This window comes from Seriola dumerili, unplaced genomic scaffold (genome assembly GCF_002260705.1).
Source record: "Seriola dumerili isolate Sdu_G_001 unplaced genomic scaffold, Sdu_1.0 BDQW01001051.1, whole genome shotgun sequence".
Taxonomy (NCBI): domain Eukaryota; kingdom Metazoa; phylum Chordata; class Actinopteri; order Carangiformes; family Carangidae; genus Seriola; species Seriola dumerili.
The window spans coordinates 82,001-103,619 of NW_019175306.1; the positions used below are offsets into that span (position 1 = coordinate 82,001).

The window sequence follows — 21,619 nt, forward strand, 5'->3', positions numbered from 1 at the left end:
TCAGGGTAGACAATCTGCTTCCTGTTTGCACCGGCTCGCACATGCCCAGTGTGCGTGAATGGACATGTGATATGTGTTTTCAGGTGTGATAGTACGGATGGAGATTATTTCTTGACGGAGATCAGTTTCGTTTTAAAACGAGAATGTAGTTGAGTGGACGAAGCCTCACTGTTGAAGGCGACATGGGAGAGACGTCATCTACACCTGAGCTCCTCCACCTGCTGATGCAGACTGTGTGATGTGATCACCAGCTCTGGGACAAGTGAGTAAATGCATCTGGACTTCAGACTTGTTTCCAAGGTCACGGCTGAGCGCAGTGTTTAGGCCTTCAGTATAAAACAACAGGAAACATCATTGACGCGTCACTCTTCGAAAGAGTTGAAAATGTTGCAGCACTTTTTGTCAGGAAGGTTTGATACACTGCACGGATCAAATGGATCGTTACTATCTCCCTGACTCTGACCGAGCATGACAGAGGAAATCGGAGCAGAAACCAGCGTGGACCGACCACAGTAAACCTCGCACTGAGGTGTTGTGTTGTCGAGGGGCTCAGGTTTGGATAAAAGAAGATAAAGATGGATCCACACAGAGCTCACAGCTGACGTGGCCCCTGGCCCTCGACTGTTCAAAACCTTTCATCTGATGAAACCCTACATGAAAAAGGTTTTCACCTGAATTCATGTTCCCTTGCATCATCAGTCAGCATGAAGTTTGAGACCAGAAGTGATCTTCCTCAGGCAACGATGCTGGTGATCAGCTCCACATCACCAGACACATGATCTTCAGGCTGAACGAGCAGCTGAGTTTTCACATAAACACATCGATGGTGCAGCTGTAGCTACCCTGAAGGTTTTAATATCTGAGCTACAAAACAGCAGAAACATGAAGACAACACTCAGGTTTCAACTTCTGATCATATAAAGCAGAGGAAGAGGAGGAGGAGGAGGAGGAGGAAGAATGGGAAAGTTTCCAACTTGTGCAGTGACTGAGCCACTGAGGCGCCTCAGAAACAAGATCCACTGAGAGAGAGAGAGCAATGGCACGCTACAGCCTACTGGGCCTCTGGCATCATTTGGCAGTGTGTGTGTGTGTGTGTGTGTGTGTCTGTCTGTGTGTGTGCGTGTGCGTGTGTGCCTCCTGCAGTCAGCCTCGTTGCCAGCAGCAGGCTGAACTAATCAGTTAGCAGACTAGCTGCAGCGCTGCTTGACCTTTTGACCTCTGGCTGCTCTGACCGACACATTCAAACATGAAAACAGCAGAACCTGCAGAGCAGAGACTCACAGGCACACACGCACATGCACACACACACACACACACACAAACTGCTGCGGCACAACAGCACACAACACAACACAAACTATCAGCTATGTAAAAGCTTTTTCACACACCAAATGTACCCAAATGTAACCATGGATACAGATGAGAAACAAACACCTCAGTGATTTGTGTGTCTGCTTGTGTGTGTGCGTGTGTGTTTTGATGATGGATGTGGTGACTAACCAGTTGTAGCGGCCCAACAAACCAAAAAATTCATCACACACACACACACACACACACACACACACACAGACTAATTACTAATTGGTTTTGTGTATGTGTGTGTGTGTGTGTGTGTGTGTGTGTGTGTGTGTGTGTGTGTGTTACCTTGTGCAGATGCTCTGGAGTGTAACCGGTGTTTGACAATGTTCAGCTCAGCAGAGACCTGAAACAAACACACACAAACACAACAGAGACAACATCAGTAAACAGCACCAACAGTGCGACAGTCCTGACAGCGCCCCCTTCAGGCTGCACTCAGTTATCATGGGAGTGTAAATGTTCCATGCTGACCGTTTCCAAGGTCAAGAATTAACAGTCGCGCCACGTCTGAACAGCAGCAGCTTCTCTGCTCTGTGTGTGTGTGTGTGTGTGTGTGTGTGTGTGTGTGTGTGAGAGAGAGAGAGTGGTTGGTGCGTTCAGGCGCAGTACTAAGTGTAGTTCACCATCACCAGTGAAAATAAAAATAAAAAAAACTCCCAAGAAATAAAATAAGCTTCAGGTCGCGTTTTGAGTGTGAACAGTGAAAGTAAAATGTGAGCAGTTACGTAGGAAGTTGTGTGAGAAGAACAATTTAGAGACACGGCTGAGACACTTCCTGTGTAGACACTTCGTCAAACTCAACTTCACCTGCTGATGAAGACCCTGTGTAACAACTGAAAGCAGATGGAGTGAGTAAAAGGACTGCTGGAGACTGTTTCCTCTGATTTTTTCACCTCATGTGCAAGACTGTCCTCCCCAAAAACACTTCCACCTCTCCCCCCAAACAACCAGGTTTCCTGACGAGCGCCCTCTAGAGGTTCAGAGAGTATGAAGTAAGTGAGACATACAGCCGCAAAACTAAGAAGTAGTCAGAGAACAGCCCTAAAAAAGCAAAATACAGCAACTACACATTTGGTCAAATTGAGTTTAAACCTGTTCTACTGTTTTTTGTTTTACTATATAAACAAATGTGTTGCCATAGAAATGTGTAACTTCCGTGAAACAGTTTTTTTTGTTATATGCAGTTACTAAGCAAAACACTGCTTGCTGTTTTCTTGCTCCATTATCTGAGACCCCGCTATACTGTCATTAAGAAGACGCCTGGTTTCGCAGCCTTTGCTTGTTTACACTGAGCCAAACAAAGCCGCCATGAGTTTGATGTTAGATAGTGTGCTAGTGTTCAGGAATCAGCCGTGACGTGCCAGCTCTTCCTTTTACACAGACGTCAATCCGGCTCTGTGACGATCTCCGCAGCCGGTTTAAAGGCTCTCCCATCTCAATCTAAAACCTAAAAAGTCATAAAATGAAAGTATTATAACCTCTCTCTGTGTTACAGTTTACTGTCCATCAGTGTTATTTTCTCCCCCTCTCTGCTCCTGTAGTTACTCCTCTCTGCCTGTGAAGGGCAAAGTAGCGCAGAGGTGTTCGAGATGTGGAAAAGATTTCTGCTTCTCTGTAGAGCTGACGAGCATCTGTGCTGAGGAACAGGACAGTGTTGTATCCTGACATGTTGATGCAGGTCATAGGTCGCCGCTCTGCGGGACCCTTTAGAGAGGTGGGTGGGACTCTGATGCACAACACAGTGATCTCCTCCCAACACTCACTGTGGATTTCTTTTGACAGCAGGTCTCACTTTGTCTTCACACTCTCATTTTAGCTTCAGTCCTTTCATGTGGTTTTATGTCGTTAAAAGTTTGATGGTCCGATCATGTTTCAGCTCACAGATTCAATGAATCTCTGTCGACAGGAAACACTTGTCGTGTTCGTGTTTTCTCTTGTTTGAAATCCGTGAACTGTGACCAGCCTGCAGCCCGAGGCGTGCAAATGTTTTCATGTTACACCAACCAAAATAGACTCACATTAGAGGCTCATTAGAGCTCAGCTGTGAAACCAACCTGTCTGTGATCCACAGGACGCTCAGCAGTTCCAGACCTCCTGTAAACGGTTTATGTTTTGCTGTGGAATAATCCAGTTTGTTTTCTGCAGACTTCATGAAGCCTATCTAAGGATGTCTTGTATAAAATAAATCATCTAGATTTATAAAGGACCTGTTAACAGTAATTATTAGTAAGAGAGCATCGCCAACAACAATAAATAAAGTTATTAGGCAAATAATGCATGACATGCTACAAGTTAGTGTAAAGCCTCTTTTACACGGGTCAAAAACACTGAGGTACAATCGGCATTTACACCCGCATCAAACGACTCGGCAGTAGTCAGGGGTATTTATCCGCTCTGGCGTAGATCAGCAGTGATGCAAACACAACATCCGGGTGAACACGCTAATTTTTCAGTGGAGCTGATTCTCCTGTTGCTGCCGTTAAACCACCACGGAAGAAGATAAAGTCATTAAGAGATCCAGTCAAAGTTCAGATGATGAAAAACTTGATGGAGATCTGACATTTGTTTGCTTCATGTGTTAATAACATCATCGCTCCACACTGATCTGATTTATTCACTCAGTCTGTTTCCAATTCAGTTTTTTATACATCAATTTTTCCACCTCAGACAAACACACACACACACACACACACATTCCCTGATGGTTGGTCAGTTGGCACGGAGATAGTGACACCATGGTAACAACTGCTAGTGCTCATCCTCCACCTGAGACTGTGTATCTGTGTGTTGTAATTACTCCAGTGAGGCAGTATGCCAGAGATGCAGGCCTTTGGGGAAAAACACACACACACACACACACACACACACACACACACACAGGGAGAGTAATGGAACAGTAAATCAATATGGTGACAGGAAGTTGGCGAGGCTGACAGGAAATGGAGAATCTCTCCAGGCGACTCTTCTTCTCTGCTGCTTCAGTGTATCTATGTGTGTGTGTGTGTGTGTGTGTGAGTGTGTGTGTGTGTGTGTGTGTGTGTGTGTTTGTGTTTACTCTATTAACCTTTTTCCACCAAAATTAGCAGTTATATACTCTTTTTTTCAATGCTAATAAAAGCCGATTGATCCTTTTCTGCTGCCGGTCGAGTTTGTCTTTCTGTTCGGACTGAGGACCCAAACAACCGCACAGAGTGATGTCATCACATGCATTTATAGAGCGCACACGCAGACACAGTGGAGAGACAGTGAGCTGCTAGCTGCTGTGCAAACTGATGAAACGGATCTGTCACATCTGAATCCCGGGTTGGTGCTCCTGTAAAAGTGTCTCGGCCTCCGTGCGAGACGCTTCGATTGGTGATAGCGTGTATTGATAACTTATTTTGAAGCTGCGCTCACTCTCTTATCCCCTAGCGCAGTGTAGCCGCAGTGTTTCTGGTTTAACAGCACCGTGATGGACAGGTGACGGGTCTGTTTACAGTGTCTGTGCTCTGAGGCGTTACAGCTGGGAAATGGGCGAAAAATAGCGGGTTCACCCGGGTGTTCTGTTTACATCGAGGCTGATCGGAGCCGATCGGAGCTGGAGCTCATAAGCTCATAAGCTACTGCAGAGTCATTTAACCCAGGTGTGAATGCTGATTGTTCCCTTTTCCATTGCTGACAAAAGCCCAATGTTAGTGGGTCTAAGAGGGTTTTTTGACCAGTGGAAAAGGGGCTTATGAGAACTTTTGCTGCAAAAAAAAAAAAAAAATGTATCAAATGTTCTTTCAATAGAGCGACTGTGAACGTCCTGTAAAGGTTTTTATTATCAGACCCAGTTCTTCATACAGTTTAGATACAGTCTGTAAGTGATTGTAGTTTTCATTGCTGAAGGACTCGCAACGTCCCAAGGTCTTTGCCTCAGTGTCTCTCCTGTGCTCCCTGCAGCACCAACACTGCCCAACACTAGCTAATGTTAGCTTACAAATGGAGTCCGCTAACGTCAACAAACGACTCCCAGTACAACACTGACTCTATTCTAAAGAACAAAACGTTAGTCAAACTATAGTCTCACATAGCCAGACCTAAACCGACCTGTAACAGTGTAACTTTAGCTACCTCATCTACCAACATGGGTCAGGTTCAGTCTCGTGTGGTCCGACTCGCCATCAGGAGAACGCTGAGTGCAGTTCCCTTAACAGCCACTAGTGTCACTCATGAGAGAGGTTTTGTGGATGTTATATATAGAAGCTTTAAAGCATCACAGAGCCCAAGGACAGAGTGTTTCCCAGGATTTATCTCCAGTCTTTCTCTGCATTGTTGTAATCTCCCTCTCTGGTGTAGAGTTTCTGAAACAGCAGCAGCAGAGAGCCAGAGGGAAGATTTAGTTTGTCCTCCGCAGAGCAGGGGACATTTGTCTTTTTTATTTATTTATCTTTTTTTTTGTTACAAATAGCTGGAGGCTGAATGAAGCAGCGGTCATGAGTTACACTCAGCACCTCCTCCTCCTCCTCCTCACCTCCCTCTGCTCTCCCACCTCCTCTTTCCTCTCACCTGTCCTCCACCTACACCTGGTAGCCTGCTGACCTACACACAGGAGAGCTGTGTGTGTGTGTGTGTGTGTGTGTGTGTGTCACTGTGAGTCCCTGAGGCGATACTCTCCACCATACAAGCAGCTGTTTCCCTCAGAGCAGGAGGAGAAGCAGCTGCTGCCTCTCTCAGCCGCACTGTGAATTCACTGAGCCACCGCCTCAGTCGCCCTCAGTCAGGTCACGACTCTGCTCTTAAACCTGAAGATAAGAATAATGTTTCTGCAACAATACTCAACCATGCCTGTGTTATCTATGCTGAAGAACAGGATATAGTAGGTCGCACACCTCCCAAATTTCACGAATTGGTTGTTCCACCTTCCTATAGGACGGGGAGTTTGTACTGTAACCAAAGAAAAGCACATTCAGAGATAAACATCTTTAAAGAACATTTGTGCATGTTCACTCACAGCCCTTTTCCACTACATGATCAGCTCGACCTGACTCGACTACATTCATTGCGTGTCAGTAATGAAAATAATACGGCAGCAACCAACACCACAATATGGAGGGAGAGGATTATACTTTTAAATGCAAGTATTTGGTTTCAGCTCAATTCAACAGCTAATGGTACAAGTGTTAAAACCAAGGGCCGTAAAACCCCAAGTTTTTGTGAAAAAAAACACGCATATGTTGTCAAGGCTGCTAGGGCGACAGGAGCCGTGCAAAGCAGAAAATCCCCCGCAGTTCAGTTCTGCCATCGTGGTCTACGACGGCTACAAAGGGCCAAGCCTTCATAGACTGCGTCCTCTGAAGGATGCGGCCCCTGAATTGTGACACAGCTGTGATCAGTGAACTCAGCAGCAAAGTAAATCCACACACATCTTTCACCAGACTCCAAAATGGAAACGGTTCAACCTAACTTCCTGTCCGGTTACTGACTGACAGTTAGCAGTAAGCAAGCCAACTAGCTATGGTAGCTGATATCGTTCCCCTACGAGTCCCTGTTTCAAGAGGACGTGTGGATGAGCAGCGCCAACAAGCTGAAGAGGAAACAGTTCTACACTGATGAAGCTGAACACACCGACAGGTTAATGATGCCGACTGAAAGCTTTGTGACGTCCCACATACCAAACAGTGAGTCAGAGAGACGAGTGGAGACAAGATGTTTGACTCTGAGAGATAAACTGATGTGTTCATTGAAAGGAAACGCTGGCTGGCATTTTGATTTTCATGTTCGAGCCTGTGAGATGAAAACAAGAATATATCAAGAAGACACCTGGACACGGGTTATTTCTCACTTCTCTCAAACTGCTCAGCTGCAGTTTATATATAATTTATATTTATTGTATTTCTGTCCATGATACCTTTATTTTTTAAGAACTGAACTTTAAAATCAATAACCATGAATACTAAATGTGAAATTTTATATTTGCAGTTGCTGGTATTTTTCCTTTGTTTTTAAACTTAGCTTCTCTCCCAGCACAATTCTTCTTCTGTGGTGTCTCCTGCATCGCTCCTCTCTGTCCGTTTCAGTGTGAACACGAGCAGAAAAAAACACCACAGGCATAAAAGGGAAAGATGCATCAGGAACCTACAATCTGCTTAAACACACCTGCTGCTCTCATGCTGACTTCCACACGTACACTCTCTCTGGTTTCTATCCACCTGTTTCATGTGCATTTTCAATTTGTGCATTTAAAACAACTTAGTGGAATAAAAAAAAAAAGCTGTTTTACATTTGGCAGAGATGGAAAAGTTGATGTATCAAGAAAAAGAAAATGTGAGAGACAGAGAAATGGAGACAGATATAGAGAAGAAACATGAGTTGCGGTGATGGAGCTTTTGACGCCGCAGCACCCAGGTTGTGGCGCGCTCTACCTGCGCCTCTAAGGTTTGCCGGTACTGTGGAGTCATAAAAAGCACTTGAAGATTTACCTGTTTAAACAGGCTTTTGGATAAACTATGTATATTTTATTGGATGCTATACTGTCCCCCTGTGTGGTATGTTTCTGTGCAATTCTATTGACTGATTTGAATTGTTCATGGCTCTGTAAAGCACTTTAACGGCCCATTATAGTGCTTTCCTATGCGTTTTATTGTATCTCTGTGTTGTGTGTTTTCTATGTTTTTGCACTGATCTTAATTCTTTAGTTTTTTTGTTGTCTGTAAAGCGCTTTGTGATCCTACAAAAAGTGATATATATGCATTTTGTTGTTTGTCTGTTTTAGGGGCTCAAAAACTCCACAGTCGTGTGTTAAAAACTAAAACGTATTAATGTGGACGTACCCACGGACTACAAAATTGACGCCACCAGCTGCTGCATATATTAGCAGGAAACAAAAATTTGCATTTTCTTCTGCTGATTTATCATAAGTTAAAATTTGTGCTACATTCAGATGGAAAGCGAGTTATCATGGGCAGTGATGTCCACACATGTGTCACCTGTGAGCAGGTGTGTGTTTTCACTAACTATTCTACAATCAAAACCCAGATCATCTTATATCCTGTTCCATGAAAACACACCTGTCCAGACGTCTTAGTCAGGAAACAGGACTTAGGTTGGTCTTAGAGTGAATATGGAGGGAGAGGAATGAGTCATTCTTTCAGCTGGTGGAAGGTCACTGACAATTATTGAGGGGACACATTTCCATATTTCAAATATTGAGTCTCTCATTCAGTTTTTCTTTCATCTGTCTGTCTGAAATGAGGTTGAGTACTCCGAGATAACTGAGGATCAACAGCAGCACTTCATATTGGCTGAAACCTTTATGAACTTAATCGAGTTAAACAATGATATCTGTGTGAGCTTAAAAAAAAACTACACCTCCCTGCAGTGCAGGTACTTAACACAAAAAATTAACCAAAGTGAAAAAGTAATTTCTGCTGTCATCACAGGCATGTCTGAGCCAACCACACCACCATCCTTTACTGTGAGTGAGGCTACAGCCTGTTTTCTAGCTGTTTGTCTTCCTACTGTTAATGACAGTTTGAAAAAAGTTCTGGGGCCAGTTGCACAAAAAACTTTAAGTTTTCCACGTAAGTTTGAAACTTAAGGTTTAGCTGAGGGAGTATAAGACTAAGATAAAGAGAAAACCTTGAATAATTAAGTGAACTTTTTAAAGAAATGAGAATAGAGGAGAAGACTTAAGGGTGTTTTGTGCAACTGCTTTTATTTTGAGGAAACCTTAACTCAGATTTTAAGGAAAATCTTAACCAAAGGTGTTTTGTGCAACTGGTCCCTGAGCCTCTCTTCTGATTGGCTGACTGTTTTCTGAGTGATCCAATAAAATCTAGCAGATTTCAGGTAAACACTCAGAGAAACCAAATCCTGCGAAGTTGAATGACGGATCCAGGTGGGTGGGGCTTGGGTGAGAGAGGCGACTGCTTTGTTGTGGCTCATTTTAAGGCTCAGTTTCTGAATAGAGGCTGTGTGTGTGCATTGATACTTTCACAGTATTAATATAGAACTTAGACCTACTTTATAATCAAATAACGCATGGACACCTACCTTTATACAATATGGGGCCTTTAAATTCTAATCTCTCAGACCACAGTTTGGCCCATCATCTTCTTTTGTCCTCATCCTTCTCTCCTCCTCTTCCTCCTCCTTCACTCTCTCGATCCACAGCCTGTTTATTTCTTCCATTACAGTATTACCCCCCCCCCACCCCCTTTCTCTGTATATCTTCTAGTGAAGTCAGCTCCAATTACTTTATTACAAGCTGTAAACAAAACAGATTCTACACAAAGAGCTTCACCGCGCGACACAGGTCGATCAAAACAAGAGAGGACGAAAATACATCACACACTCTCCTCCTCCTTCACCTCCTCCCCTATTTCCAGCACTCACTCTCTCTCTTGCTCTCTTTCTCTCCATCTTCCTCTCTTTTCATCCCCCTCTCCATCCCTCCGGGCAGTTCATCCATCCTGCCTACTCAGAGACAGAAATAGACTGATGGAGAGCAGGAGAGCTCTGCTGGGACATGACCACTGGACACACACACACACCCACTTCTACTGTACATACACACATATTCATAAACACACACACACACACACACACACACACACACACAGTACTGTATGTTCCTATAGACACACTCATGAGCAGCAGCAGCAGATTCATACCTGACAGCAGGTTCACTATTGATTTCCTGCTGTTTATTAACAACATGAAGCTTCTAACTGATGAATGTAGGATTTATGACAGAGGCTGTTGTATTAGATTTAACCAGGTAATCAGCTGAGTGTTCATTAGAGTCTTACACGCTGAGGTAGGCTGCAGCTAACCAATGTTTCATTTTCATTGTTAACACCTCCAGAACTAATGACATTTCCCATCAGCCTCAGCTGTGCTTTGTGTTTAGGGTTACAGACTTTAGTTTGTGGTTTTCACCAGCTCTTTCCAGAAACAGTCGCTCTTGGATAACCAACAACACACTTTCAGGCTTCAGATAAGTTATTCCACGTATAACAGTGAAACAAACATCCCCTTTGGTCTTCAGGAGAGCTGTGACAGAAACAGATAATCTAACGTGAGTTTGAATACTGAGCTCAGACGACCAATCAGATCACAGATCAGAGCTGATGACAGCAGAGAACAACATTTGAATTTTGCAAATAATTTCCTCTGAGCTCTGGACAACCTGTCTGTACCTCCATTCTCTCTCTCACTCTCTCTCTCTCTCTCTCTCTCTCTCTCTATGCTATAATAATAATATAATATATTAATAAATAATAAATCTAACTCTATAAAACCAAGGTTTAACCCTCAAACAGCTCTTTGTCTACAATAATAGACACTAATAATAATAGACAATAATGGAAACACACACACACTGCACAGCTGTACTGGTTCAGTCCCAGTGGTCACTGCCGTCAAGAGAAAGTATTGTCAACATGGCATGTTAACAACATGATGATACACGACTGTGTGTGTGTGTGGTGTGTGTGTGTGTGTGTGTGTGTGTGTGTGTGTGTGTGTGTGTGTGTGTGTGTGTGTGTGTGTGTGTGTGTATCTACAACAATGGCTGATCAAATCCCTGATGAACCTCTGGCCTATTTCTGAAAGAATATTAAACCTTTAACTCCAAACAAAAACTGAAACATTTTTCCCATTTATCTCATTTTGTTTTTCAATTTTCATGGGTTTTCTTTTACCTTATTTGAAATGTATTTATTTATTTGATTTGACTGGAGACAGTGAACCAGAGTGACCAGGAAATGATCCCTGACCATATTCAAATGAAAAACTCAGACGAAGGACGTTAATGATAAAAACATGAAACTTGATTTCTGACTTTGAAATAGCAGTTGGACATTTGTCTTTATATTGTCCAACTGCTGTTCCCAAGCTATAATATATAATATCAATGATAATAATCTTAATTCAAGGACAGCCTTCAGTAGATGGACTCAGAGGAGGAATGTCGACACGTTCAGGGACCACGACACTGAGCTTTCCACATTTTAGACTGAGACTATAATTCACAAAATGAAAGCACTCCATCTGACATCTAAATCCATCAATCCATCAACCAATCAGTTAATCAATAAGACAGTCAATCAATCATTCAGTCAGTCATTCCACTGTGTGTGACATGAAAACTGAAGAAGACGTCCGGGTGTGTCGACACGACGCCTCCTGAGCTTTCTGTCTCATCTCCTCCACCTCTCGCTCCGTCTCCGCTCAGTGATCAGAAACACATGTGGGGAAACACACACACACGCTCGCATGCACGCACACACATGGGCGCACACACACACACACACACACACACACACACACACACAGACACACACACACGCACACACACAGGAATGTGGAGGAGTGCAGCAGGTCATCTGGAGCTGAACCAGAATCATCTGTGTTTTCTGCAGTTCAGCCTCAAACACAAACTCTTTCACTGCCTCATCGTCTTCACTGTTTCACCTTCGCTCCGTTAACAACACAGATACAACTCTTTGTTACTACACGCAGTAACTACACACTAACACCTACAGCCGTGAACTACATTCTATTGTTTTTGCCTCCTACAGTTGTTGTTTAATCTGAAGGTTTGGATCACTTCTCTTGATCTGTGTATTTATGACAGTCGGAAGCACCGATGTGGATTCATTATGTTTATTGGTCAGTTTGTTTGTCTGCTCACAGAATCTGAGAAGATTTCAATAGATTCTGGTGGAAAGTTCGGCTGTGGTTCAAGCAACAAACCCCATAGATCCTGATCCGAACTGCCGAACATGTGGCCACTTCATGTTCAAGACTACGTCCACATTTTAGTCCACAGTACTCTGGAGTTTTTGAGCCCCTAAAACAGAGACTTTGGGAAACTCTGCTGGACCTGTTTTAGTTTGAAAGGTCCAGCGCTGTGTTCGAAGGCAAGGCGAGTTTATTCATACAGCACCATTCAGACAAAAGGAAATTAAAATAGTGTTAAACAAAACAATAAAAACAAATTTGAATAAATAAATAAAAATATTTGTAAGTCAGGTAGGAGATTTAAGACACCATTTTAAAGAAGTGCTGCAGTGATAAAATATATTAAAACAAAGATGTTATGTAGAGCCCAACCTATTTATCGGTTTATCATTTGATCTCATGTTTTTATTTATAGTTATTTATTTTTATAGTTATTTTATTTAATTCCCAGTGAAATTTACCATTTCAGTGCACTGATGTCATTTTGGACAATAAAGTTTATTGTTAAACTGTAAAATATCCTGTTGTAATTACATGTGTTTATATATCGGCAGATATATCGATATCAGATTTTTTTTTTACTCCCTAATATCAATATCGGCATTGGCCCCAAAAATCCAATATCGGTCGGGCTCCAATATTATGTATGCGATTTACTGGTGAGCTTCAGCAAACTGCGATGTTTTAAGCACTGATTTAAATGAGCTGCCAGTTTCTGCAGATCTCAGCTAGGATTTTAAAACCTGTCCTTGACACACTGGAGTCTGGACGGACAGACACTGAGACCTTTGGAAACGATGAGGTAGACACCCTCAGTCGCTCCCTGATTAACGCAATACAAGCGTTACTGACCTTGTTGTTTTTGCTAGCAGCTGTTGTTCAGTTAAATTCTGTATTTTAATGCTACACCTGTCTTTGCTGTTCCTCGTGCGTAGTATTTTGTGCAAGCTGCAGAGTAGACGATCTACTTCCTGTCTACACCGGCTCGCACACGACTGGTCATGTGATAACGTGTTTTCAGGTGTGTTATCGTTTCTGATACGGAGCAAAAACGGTCGTTTGGACAGAGATCGTAAAATGAGAACGTATGAGTGTGGATGTGGCCTGAAGTTAATAAAAGCAAACTTAGCACCCCTGAGCAGCCCCCCCATGCTGCTCCAACATCCCTCTATCTTAAACTAAATATGCTGACGTTTTAATTAATACAGCATGAACTCCTGCGTTAAAGCAGTGGAGGTGGCTGCAGTGTGTTGCTGAGGGAGTGTGGAGGCCAGATTTTGCATAGATTGCTTTTTTTTGTTTGTTTTTTTTTGGTGTAGAGGAGAGAATTATTATTCTTACTATTAACTATTTTGTTTCACCTCATTCATTCACCCTGACATCATGTTCATGTTGCTGATTCCTGTTTAGGAGCCCGGGTGTTTTGCTGTTTGGTTTCACACTGACCCAGAGACACATCTGTCCAACTGACGTCAACTTTAGTTTGAAGAAATATGTCAATTTAAGAGCTGTTATTTCTGTAAGCTGACATACGACAACCTGTACAGCTGTGGCCAAGATATTTTTCTGTTACTATTTTTCATGAAGTTGTCTCCCCTACTATAATCTGACTCAGGTGACTCAGGACACCACCAGGTTCAGAACGTGTCCACAACGACAGTGGAGAAGGAACGTAACATATCAGGGAAGCACTTCAAAACATGTGGCTGCACAAACTGGGCGTTTGTCAAAACCACAAGATACAGAACAGACAGGGAAGAAAACAACAATACACTGAACAACACTGTCGTTCCTTTTGAAAAACTCTTTAACAAACACTGAATCCTTGTAACACTCTGAGGCAGAGGCCTGTCCATCTGAAGGAGCAAACACCAGCACATAAGCAGGTCAATGCAGTGAAGAACGCACAAGGTCGTCGTAGACAAGCAGTATACAAGATCACTTATCAGCAACTTACAACACCGTCCTGAGATCACTTCCCCTGGCTGCTTAACGCCCAAACTCACCATAAGTCAACGAGGTGACCTCACAAGAGGTTAAATACCTCTTCAAGAACCTCAAGCAGGTCAAGTCCAGCCATCACTCCAACACACTGGGAGACCTAGTATTGATACCCCATGCACAAATCTACCTCAGTCAGTCCTAAAACACGTGAAGATGTTTCACTTCAGCAACACAACATTAGTCTGACTCATTGAAAGTTTGCACAACTGTGGGTTGCAAACTCTGAGGTAAGGACAGGTGGAAACAGGGAGGAACTACCATTGTTGAATGCCCTTGAATGCACCACCTTCATCCTTCAAGCAGAATGTTTGGATGTGATGACTTCACATGTGTGAGCGCGCTGCATGTCGATGTGCTGAAGTGGATGTACAAGTGTTTTAGGCTGCTAGCGTGTGTGTGTGTGTGTTTTCATTGTTTGGGTCCAACCTGCATCATTAATCAGGAATGTGAGAATGTGAGGCTCCTGTTACTGGGTCACAACAAGGGAAAGGACTGTGTGTGTGTGAGTGTGTATGAAGGAGGGTGTGTGTTTCAATCCGTGTGTATCTGTAACAAACACACACAAAAAAAACACACTTATTGTCACCTCTATCACTTGGCCTTGTCTCCTCCCATCTGTGTCCTCGTGATAAGAGAGTGTTTTTGGTTTCACAGACTTTTTTGGAAGTCTGGCCTTGGTCATTTGCACACACTCACTCACACACACACACTCACACTCACACACACACACACACACACACACACACACACACACACACACACACACACACACACCTCTTCTCTGCTCTGACCAAAGAAGCTCATCACAGCTTCGTGGCCTTGTTATCTTGATATAATAACATTTTTGTGATTAAAACTTAATACCCTATTTTAGTTCTTAGGACTAAGAATAATAAGTTGTGTGAAGCTGATACTAATGTCTCATTACCCTGCGATAATGAAGTCATGGTTTTACTGAGATCAGGACAAGGCAGTGTCAGAAAGATCAGATTTAATATCTTCAGACGGTCTAATGACTGGTGACAACAGGTAACATGAACACAACCCTGCTTCTTTTTCTTGTGTAATGAGATAATTCAGTTTTGAATGCTGATTAACAATTTGATATTTTGAAATAAAGTGTATTCTGTTTGCACCGCAGCTGTTCTCTCCTCGTTAACTGAAGCTGAATCACTGATGAACAGAAACAGATTTACCTGTAGAGTGTATCGAGCGTCCTGCTGTACTCAGACCTGCAGAGACAAACAGAGACAGAGGAGACAGTTAACAGAGAAGTAGAGAGTCTGTGACAGCAGCTCCACACAGACTCATAGTAAAGGTGGTTTTTAAAGGTTCATATAGTTACATACGGTTCATACGTCCATGTCTTTTTTTGATTATAAAGTCTAGGTTCTATAGAAATACTGTTAAAGTATCAAAGCTCTCAGTTCACAGAGAAATGCACACAGCCTGTATTCAGAAACTGAGCATTAAAATGAGCTGTCAGGACTTCTGGAACTTTGTGATGTCACAAACAAAGCAGGATTTGGTTTCTCTGAGTGTTTACCTGAAATCTGCTAAATGAACCGGATGAATTTTTATATAACTGACCTGTTTAAATTTTATTAAAGCTTAAAGTTATGTTTAATTGAGGGTGTGGCCACTTTGAGTGACAGGTGGGAGAGCAAACCAGCAATCGCCAGAGTCTCTGCTCCACACACGCCCCACCTCTTTGCCCATTTTTGGATTAGCTGGGAGTTAGGGGTGGAGTCAGACACTGCCAAGATGGCGACGACAGAGCAGCTCACTCTAAGCTTCAAAACCGCTCTTCAGAAAACGGTAGGTGACGTCACGGAGGCTACGTCCATCTTTATTTATAGTATATGGAAAAAAAACGTGTCCCAATTCAGGGGCCGCATCCTTTGGAGGACGTAGAAAACTGATCAGAAATGCAGTTAAGCTTATATATGGTGAAGTAAATCAAGTTTCTCTGATCCCCTAACCTGAGCCACTCTGGTGGTCTACAGGTCAAGATACTGACTATGAATCATGTCCTCAGTTCCACTCCTCATCTCTCCCCCCGCCTTCTCTGTCACCACTCCACCATCCACACAAGGTGTAAATTAGCCCTCAAAATATAAATAGGTAAATTATCTCACAGCAGAAAGCCGACTGAAGCCCGTTTAGTTAAGTGAACATGAAATGCACTGAATAAATCAGGAGAATAAAGGCAGCTCGTCAAGATGACGGACGGGTGTCAGGGTGGGAAGGTAACCAGGAGGAGGGCGGCACTGACAGGATTTAAACTGCAGACAAATTACCCCTTCTTCTTCTTCTTCTTCATCATCGTCATTTTCGAGACTGAGCTGAGTTCAGATGCTTTAATGGCAGAATGCGATGAAACAACAACAGGAGCTTCAGGTACCGGACTGTGTGTTCAGGTCTGAACTTCTTCCGACGACCTCTGTGACCCTGGCTTTAAAAAACACGACCGCTAGCCGAACTGTAATAAAAACACCATCTCACACACACACACACACACACACACACACAGAGTACCACACAGCACAGCACACACTCACACACACAGCCTGGTCAGGGATTCTTCTCACGTCCACCTCAAATCCCTCGAGTGAGAAGGAGCGAGGAGACGATGAAGAGGAGGAGGAGGAGGAGGAGGAGGAGGTGACTGAAGGCACATTTACCATCTGTAATCAAAAGAACTCCATGTTGGACTGTCGCCTCCCCCCTCCTCTCTTTCTCTCCCTCCTCTCTTTCTCTCTCTCTTCAATTTCCTTCCTTCTGTTACAAAGCATGACCGGCATACTGATGGCGGGATTACACACACACACACACACACACACACACACACACACACACACACACACACACACACACACACACAATCTAGTGAGAGAAGTAATGACTTTCTGCCTTCTCTCTCAATTCGCTCCGAGCTGCCAATTCCCACTGGGTTGTTCCGTGTGTGTGTGTGTGTGTGTGTGTGTGTGTGTGTGTGTTTGTGAGAGAAAGACACAGAAAGAGCAACAGACACGAGGGAGGTGATACAACATCTCCAATTAGCTGGGCTGGTGGTCTGTCTGGGGGGGTTTAGTCTGTGTGTGTGTGTGTGTGTGTGTGTGTGTGTGTGTGTGTGTGTGTGTGTGTTGGCTGGATAATAAGACCACACAGTAGAGGTCTTCAGGCAGGTCAACGACCTGAACTTGAACCTGATCTCTAGACTTTCTGGTCCACCTACAGACTCCAGGTCTGAACCGTTCTCTGGACAGAAACACATTTTCTCTTCTCTGTGAAGCTGCAGCTGACGTGTTAAAATTACTGTTAAATAGTGAGTAATGAGGCCCATTCTGTGTCTGTATGTGTGTGTTTCGCATGTTTCCAACCCATCCTGCCTGACTTGAAGCTCAGCTGTCTGTTGTCGAGCTGCAGCCTAAACTCTGATGATCATCAGCTGAGTCACACCTTGTTTTGTCAGTCAAATCATTTCACTGTTTTTAGCTGTATCATTGTTCACTCAGCTCAACTTGTCTCTGCTACTCTGACAAAGCACACAGAAAGACTGTTTCCTCCAACCTGCACCGAGTTGTTCGTCTTTGACAGGAAGCAGCAGAAACCTCATGACTGAGTAAACACACCAGACAAGACAATGAACCACTGCTCAGTAACCGCTGGAGCTCTGGACCCACAACTCCACAGAGAACACCGTCACGTCAACTGTCATGTGTCGCTGGATGAAAAAACAGACCTGGATGAGGACCAGCAGCTCGTGTTCATATGCAGAAACGTTTGTGCTGAAAAGAACAAAAAGCTGGGCTCATCTCTGAACCTGGCTTCAGTTCAGGCACAAATACAACTTGATTCAAGTTCGTAAAGTTTTGTGGTCACGGTTAAAAGAGGAAGCATTTGAATCATCTTCTCATTGTAACACTTCCTCCTCATGTTTGTGGCAATATCATTCATCGCCCTATTTGCTGCCTCAGAGAGACAAATGTTACAGCTGATATGAGACACACATACACACACATACACACACACACTTCCTGTGGTCAGTTAACACACAGCAACATCTGTAGTATTTGGTGAAATCATCATGTTTCCCAACAGCGTCTGAGAGATACGATGATCATTCGATCATTAGATCATTAGATACTTTGATCATTGGATCCTTGGATCATTGGATCTTTGGCTCATTGGATTATGGGATGATCGGACCACTGGATCATCATTAGATCATTGAACCGTTAGATCATCGGACCATTGGAACCATCTTTTCAACCTTCATAAACTAAAGAGATGTTTCAGAAAAGCCAAGTAACCAAAGAGCAATCACCTCACATGATCTCATATCTGGGGTCTGATGGGGAAGCAGATGTAAACAAAATAGAGCCTGTGGTGCAACAACTCTTCAACAACTTTACAACAAGAAAACAAATCAGAAGACTAAAGAGTCTGAATGAGATAATGTTTAAGGTCGACACAGATTGTCTAATTCTTCAGTGAGAATTGGTCAGTTTTAAATCTGTAAACATTAGTATGCTAGCGAATGGTAGCAACAACAGCTAGAATGTTTACCATTGCTTAATCATAAATAATAAATACCAAACATGATATTATCAGAGTGGCTCCGATGAGTCTGTGAGCAGTTTGAGACTGGATCTGTGGACCCTACATTTACCAGATCATCTGGACCAAACACCAGTACAAGCCAACATCCAGGACCAGATTTCTATAATTGTAAAAAAAAAAAAAAAAAAAACCTGTAGTCTGAGCCCAATCACAGATTATTGCTGACCTCCTACAACTGGTATAAGGTTCAGATCGTCCTCAGAGGAACCACAAAAACAAGTTTCATTTTAAACTTTAGGCCTCACAGTGAGAGATTGTTGGCTGCACTAGTAATATTACATTGATCATTCATCTGATGTATCTTCTGTTTTTCCATTCACATTCACAGCTGCATTTCTTTTTCCTTCCATTCCCTGACACAGGACATTCACACAGTTCATAAAACTCCGGAGAACCGTCACCGCTTGATTCAAGATTGAATTTGTGCGTGACGCTGACATCTGCCTGCAGCTGGACCTTCCCACAGTCACAGGTTCACTGACATAATGTTACAGAGCCATTTGTCCGTTCGCTCACTCACCTTTTACAAAATGTTTTTAACTTCTACAGTTGATTGCTATCAAGAAACCCAGAGCTGTTGCACAGGAAGTTTCCTTCTTATTGTAAATGAGTGATGTTGGAGAAAAAACAGCACATTCAGGACACGAGAAGCTGTGATGTTGTTAGAGGCAGTAACATCAGTCTGATCTGTAGATATGAAGAGACAGAGGCAGAGAGGAGCAGAAAGCAGAGGGTCCACATCTGACAGAATCTCCAGTTTCCACATTCTGCCGCTGCTGCTCAGTATTGATGGATGCTGCACTGACGCCTCAACACACACACACACACACACACACACACACACACACACACACACACACACACACACAGGCGCCACCAGGACAGATAGAGTGACGAGGGAGGAGGAGATATTTTGGGAGGGGGAAGGGTGAGGAGGGTAACTGATGGGGTCAGAATTTTAAGTGCTGATGAGACAGAGTGTGTCTTACTGTGTATATGTGTGTGTTTGTGTGTGTGAGTTTGTGAGTGTTTATTTTCCACCAGTAAAAATCCTCCAATTCTCATTTCATGCTTCAGTGAAAAGCTTCTCAGGCAGCCTTGTTTCTTTCTCTCGTCCTCACCTCCTCCTCCTCTCATTTCCTCCTCCTCATTTCCTTACCTCTCCTAGTTCCTTCCTTTGTTTCCTCTGCTATCCTTATCTTATCTAATTTTCTCTCCTAAATCTCGCCATCTTCCCTCCTTGTTTCCTCTTTTGTTTCCTCTCATCTCATCTCCCCTTCTTTATTTGTTTCCTCTCCTCTCTTTATCTCCTTTCCTTATCTTGTCTCCTCTCCTCACTTCCTCTTTCCTCCTCTCCTCTCCTCTCATCTCATCTTCTCTCCTCTCCTCTTTCGGCTCATCCTGACAGTTAAGCTATAAATCCATCACCTGCTCAGCTCTTCTGTCATTTATCCTCTCTGTGTTGATGGTGTGAGTATGAGTACGAGTGTGAGGTCCGACTCTGACAAACTGTTTCCCAGATTCACCGAAAGACGAGTCCATGTGTCAATCAACGCTGAAGAGAAGTGCTGTTGTAGGACCTGTACAGGTGATCGGTGTCAGGTGTGTCCCTGCTCTGCAAGGTGAGGCAGGGAGAGTAGGAGGAGTATTTTGGGATAGTGTCAGTCTCTGTGACCGTGGTAACCGTTGTCTCGACCACCAACAGGTTGTCCCCACAGGACACGAAAATCATCTGTGACCTTCATCTGAAACGCACTTCGCTTCCTGTCTTCACCCTGTTCTGTCAGTCTGAATCACTCTGCTCCATTTCTACTCGGCATGTCATAGCTAATGGAGCCCTGCGGACACACACACACACACACACACACACACACACACACACACACACACACACACACACACACACACACACACACACACAGACAGTGACCTAATCAGTACCTCTCCTGGAGACAGTGCTGGAGAGTTTAATTCTCTTTCTCGCTCTTTGTGTGCGGCCCTATCCGATGGGGCATCATGAGATCATGTCTGACTGCTTCTGTTTTATTCAGCAGTTCTACTTCTGCACCACACAACACACTCAGTGATATCAGCCGCAGTAAAATAAAGAGATGTAGACTCAGGCCGGGGACAGATTTTTGAATTATTGAAACCTACAAGAACCAGACACTTCACACGTAACAACTGTCTCCACCAAAACACTCAGATTCCTGCGAAGTGGCAGCAACACAGGAGCCAACAGATTCTGAGGTTATACTGTATGTAGAGGACGAGTAGAGGTGCAGAAATGGACTTTGTATTACAGTCTGTGAGAGGTAGAAGAAGAAGAAAGCGCTGGAGGAAATAAGAGTTTGTCAGGTTGAGGTGGACTTACTGCCCAGACGTTACAGTTCACTATGTCCTTTCTGTTTTCAGTCAGTTTTGTTTTTATTTTTCCTGTCACACACATGTGACACCAACAGTCCCAACTCCACTCATAAAAATAAAATGTGTTTATAATAATGCCAAAGAAAGTGAGTGACTTCACTAGAGAAGTCAACCTTGGTGAACCTGTAAATTTTAGTGGTAGCGATCCTACACTCTGGGTGTTTAACACATGTCCCCTAAACGCCTCACATGCAAAGTATCAGCAGAGTACAATTTACAGTTGTTCCTTAAATGCCAATATGAGGGGCCACTGGGGGCCCCTTTTACCCTTGGAAGCCCCAAGCGTTTGTCTGGTTAGCCTCTCCTGACGTTGCACCTCTGTATTTTAGGCACTGACAACACTGATGATCCAACAACTCCGTGTTCTGACTTCACCCATCACGCACTTACACTTCCTCCATCCGTTTACTTTTACTATTCTAAAATCCAAATGTTATAACTCAAAATTTACATGTTTTAGGAATATAATAAGAAAACTAAATATACAACCTTC

At 43.4% G+C, this 21,619-nt stretch overlaps 1 protein-coding gene across 6 annotated transcripts in view; it reads right to left on the reverse strand.

Annotated features, from left to right (window-relative positions):
• Positions 1-21,619, reverse strand: part of LOC111237650 (extracellular sulfatase Sulf-2-like) — a 68,812-nt gene that overhangs the window by 39,844 nt on the left and 7,349 nt on the right. For 5 of the 6 annotated variants that reach the window (XM_022766822.1, XM_022766819.1, XM_022766815.1 and 2 more), the window contains exons 2-3: positions 15,270-15,305; positions 1,645-1,702 (exon numbers count right to left, since the gene is read on the reverse strand). The gene's annotated coding sequence lies outside the window, so the exon portion shown is untranslated. Of the gene's footprint in view, positions 1-1,644; positions 1,703-6,995; positions 7,057-15,269; positions 15,306-21,619 lie in introns of those variants that run through there. The other variant, XM_022766818.1, reaches the window with a different exon arrangement.